General features: G+C 43.5%; 1 non-coding gene across 1 annotated transcript; it reads left to right on the top strand.

Annotated features, from left to right (window-relative positions):
• Positions 1 to 3,914: 3,914 nt before the first annotated feature.
• Positions 3,915 to 4,054, top strand: LOC115065048. The gene has a single exon (XR_003844847.1). It is a non-coding gene; the product is annotated as a small nucleolar RNA SNORA48 (small nucleolar RNA).
• Positions 4,055 to 4,319: the final 265 nt, after the last annotated feature.

Raw genomic sequence — 4,319 nt, 5'->3', positions numbered from 1 at the left:
AGGGAAGGGAAGGGAAGGGAAGGGAAGGGAAGGGGACTGGATGGGACGGGATAGGACGGGATGGGACTGCACAGGACTGGACAGGACCAGACCAGAAAACCAGAAAGCCAGCCTTGGCTCTCGGCCCTGAGCCGGGCCAGCTCCACAGATCCTCAGCTGCACTGAGAGGCTGTTCTTCCTTTTGACTTTCCATTGGAAGTGATTAGTTATAACCAAATCCACGGGCTTGGTTCCCAACCTGGTTCAGATTGTAGCTGGCTGCTCTATCACTAGTATTTTGATTTCAAAGAGCTGGACTTAGCAATGAGAGCATTTCTGTCTATTGGTAATAATAATAACTATTGTCATTAAAATAAAATGATATTTGGGGCCTCTAAACATGTTAAATATGGTAGTGTTCTGGCAGATGACTAAATGAGTGGATAGCACATGGGTGAGCGCACGTCACACCTCTCCAGGTGTCAGAATTTTACTTCAATAATGAAATCCCAGCCATTCCATGAATAAATTGGCAGTCTGCCATAAGGAAGGGGATTTCTAATGCTGTATTTTTCAAATGAGCAGTTGAGGACAAGCACTTTGAATTACAAGCACGTTCCTTACAAAAACCCCTAAGTTGTTCTATTTACAACTTTCTTAAACAGAAAACTGATCAATCTTCATGGTTAAAGAACTCTTCATTTTGCCTGGTTACATGGTATACTTCACTTGGTGATAACTCATTAGGGAGTTTATTCTATTTTAAGTTGTTCAGGGGACCTGAGGTAAAAGCAGCCTGTGATTTGTTGGTGTTGTGGGAGATGGGTCTACTTATTTCAATATAATAATAAATATTTATTAAATATGCTGCATTCTTGGGACTTAGCTCTTAAAATGTAGCAGCTGAAAATACAAACTGTGAGTTAAGAATTTTTGGAACTCATACAACGTTAAGCAGATAATGACAGAGGCCATTCTTACACTGTGGGAGAGAAGTCTGTAACCACCACTGTGAGGAAAACCAAACGTAAGACTGCTTAGAGTGCGTCACAGGAGCTAAGCACCTTAACAAGGTATTTCACAGATGTCATTGAGAAGGGCCATGCTAGCCAAGGCCTGAAGTAGACTGAAACTAGTTAGGACAGGCAAGGAGGAAAGACTGGTTTTTTAGTTTTTTTTTGTTTTTAATCATAATTTTTTATTATTTTCTTTATTTACATTTCAAATGCTATCCCGAAAGTTCCCTATACACCCCCGCACTGCTCCCCTACCCACCCAGTCCCACTACTTGGCCCTGGCCTTCCCTTGTGCTGGGTCATATAAAGTTTGCAAGGCCAAGGGGCCTCTCTTCCCAGTGATGGCCNATTAGGCCATCTTCTGCTACATATGCAGCTAGAGACACAAGCTCAGGGGGTACTGGTTAGTTCATATTGTTGTTCCACCTACAGGATTGCAGCCCCCTTCAGCTCCTTGGGTACTTTCTCTAGCTCCTCCACTGGGGACCCTGTGTCCCATCCAATAGCTGGCTGTGAGCATCCACTTCTGTGTTTGCCAGGCACTGGCATAGCCTCACAAGAGGCCGCTATATCAGGGTCCCTTCAGCAGAATCTTGCTGGCATGTGCATTAGTATCTAGGTTTGGTGGCTGTTGATGGGATGGATTCCCAGATGGGGAAGTCTCTGGATAGTCCATCCTTTCATCTTAGCTCTAAATTTTGTCTCTGTACCTATATCCTTTCATGAGTATTTTGTTCCTTATTCTAAGGAGGAATGAAGTATCCACACGATGGTCATCCTTCTTGGTTTTTTTGTGTTTTGCATAATGTATCTTGGGTATTCTAAGTTTCTGGGCTAATATCCACTTATCAGTGAGTACATATCTAGTGACTTCTTTTGTGATTGGGTTACCTCACTCAGGATGATATCCTCCAGATACATCCATTTGCCCAAGAATTTCATAAATTCATTGTTTTTAATAGCTGAGTAGTACTCCATTGTGTAAATGTACCACAGTTTCTGTATCCATTCCTCTATTGAGGGACATCTGGGTTCTTTCCAGCTTCTGGCTATTATAAATAAGGCTGCTATGAACATAGTGGAGAATGTGTCCTTATTACCAGTTGGAAGATCTTCTGTGTATATGCCCAGAAGAGGTATTGCTGGGTCCTCTGGTAGTACTATGTCCAATTTTCTGAGGAACCACCAGACTGATTTCCAGAGTGGTTGTACAAGCTTGCAATCCCACCAGCAATGGAGGAGTGTTCCTCTTTCTCCACAACCTCGCCAGCATCTGCTGTCACCTGAATTTTTGATCTTAGCCATTCTGACTGGTGTGAGGTGGAATCTCAGGGTTGTTTTGATTTGTATTTCCCTGATGGCTAAATATGTTGAACATTTTTTCAGGTGTTTCTCAGCCATTCAATATTCCTCAGTTGAGAATTCTTTATTTAGCTCTGTACCCCATTTTTTATGGGGTTTTTTGAATTTCTGGAGTCCAGCTTCTTGAGCTCTTTGTATATATTGGATATTAGTCCTCTATCAGATTTAGGATTGGTAAAAATCTGGAAAGACTGTTAATAAGTGCTGTGAGGTCACCGTGAAGGGAACCCAGAGAGAAAGAAGAAAATGACAACCGAAGACAGGGCCACAGTGCACTGGGACAGAAGTCATGTGAAAGACACTACCCTTCATTGTAAGAATAGTGGAAAGTGCCTGTCACGAGCTTTTTGTAGGGCCAGGCATGCTGGTTTAGCCTTGAATCCCAGAACTCAGGAGGCAAAGGCAGGCTGAGCTCTGTGAGTTTGAGGTCAGTCTCATCTACATTTTAATTTCTGGGCCAGACATAGTCAGACTCTATTTAAAAGAAAGAAATGAAAAGAGAGTTGTACTGGGTACTAGGAGGAGGAAAATCTAAGAAGGAGGAAAGAACACCTAGTTACTTCATCAAATGGCAGCACATAGCACTTATTAAAATAAATCATGCACTATCACTCTAGTCACTGCTTAGAAAGCAGATGAGAAGAAAGTGCAAGGTTGCTGACTCCTGTGAGGGTGGCTGTGGAAATTGACTATAGCACACTTGTCTCATTGCTGTGACAGTGTATATCATACAGAAGTGGCTTTAGAGTTTTTGCTCAGCTTAAGGTAAAGGCAGAAAAGGCATGGCTGCTGGGGTGGTCTGGTGTAGGATGTCAGCTGGGGCTTCTTCTAAGTACTGACCATCAAGTAGAGAGGGCCCAGTTCAGAAGCAGGCCCAACTATCACCCTCAAAGGCCTGCCCCAAGTGACTCATCCTCACTAACCACACTCCCCACCCTACCAAGCAGCAGGGTCAGTTGGGGATTAAGTGTTCAATCATGTGAGGCTGATGGGCCATTTGACATCAAAACCGTGACAGTGGAGAATCCAGACTGATGATAAAACAGGACTAGCAAGATCATCAACTGAAGCTATTAGGGAGTGAGAAAGAGGGAAGTTAAGGTCATGGTCAGATTTTACTTGAATCATTAGGTAAAGAAGATATGGGTTTCATGGAATAAGTTAAGTGATTTGGAAAACTTTGTCATTTGAAGTATTAATCGGGCAGTGAATTGAGACAGCAAGGATGCAGTTAGGTATATACACCTGAAAATCAAGAAAGAATATTGGGAAATATACATTGGAGTATATTGAATATAAAAGATATATAAATGAAGGTGGTAGGCACATGTGCACGTATGAAGCCCTTTGAAGCGAGGGAGTAGTCACCCCATTGTGCCCAGAAGTAGACAAATAGGAAGAAAGGAAGAAGCAGAGACTGAACTCAAAGACAGGAGTAAGCAATGCTCTACCCATGCTCAAGACTGTTCTTAATCCAGTCAAAATGATGTGCTAAGACTGTACTAATGAGAAGTAGAAGATTCCTTGAAAAATGTTGCAACACTGCACCCCCCCCCCATCTCCTGCAATGGGCAAAGAGACACCTGGTAGTGGTGGGTTTTTTATCAGTCAGGGGCAGAGCTAATGGCAGTCCTTTGTTCATCCTAGCTTGATGCTTGGCTTGGTGACCAAAGCTATCTTATGCCTAGGCCTCACAAAAATCAAATCAAAACAAGTCCAGGCAGCAGTGCAGGAGGAGGAAGACAGGCAGAAAGACCTGTGGACCACCATGTCACCCACAGACCTGCCCTCCAGCATCCGGCAAATCTGGGCTGTAGACACTCACTTGCCACCATGCCAAGCCTCACAGCATGGATGAAAGATCTCATCCAGGGCACCAACGACTATGTAGCCAAGCTGCAGTGGGAGCCACCACAATGTGAGAGTATACGGTGGTCAGATGGGGATAAAAAGAAGTGAAGC

This window comes from Mus pahari, chromosome 11 (genome assembly GCF_900095145.1).
Source record: "Mus pahari chromosome 11, PAHARI_EIJ_v1.1, whole genome shotgun sequence".
NCBI classification, from domain to species: domain Eukaryota; kingdom Metazoa; phylum Chordata; class Mammalia; order Rodentia; family Muridae; genus Mus; species Mus pahari.
Note: the sequence above shows the minus strand (reverse complement) of the source record. Positions and strands in the feature narration are given on the sequence as shown.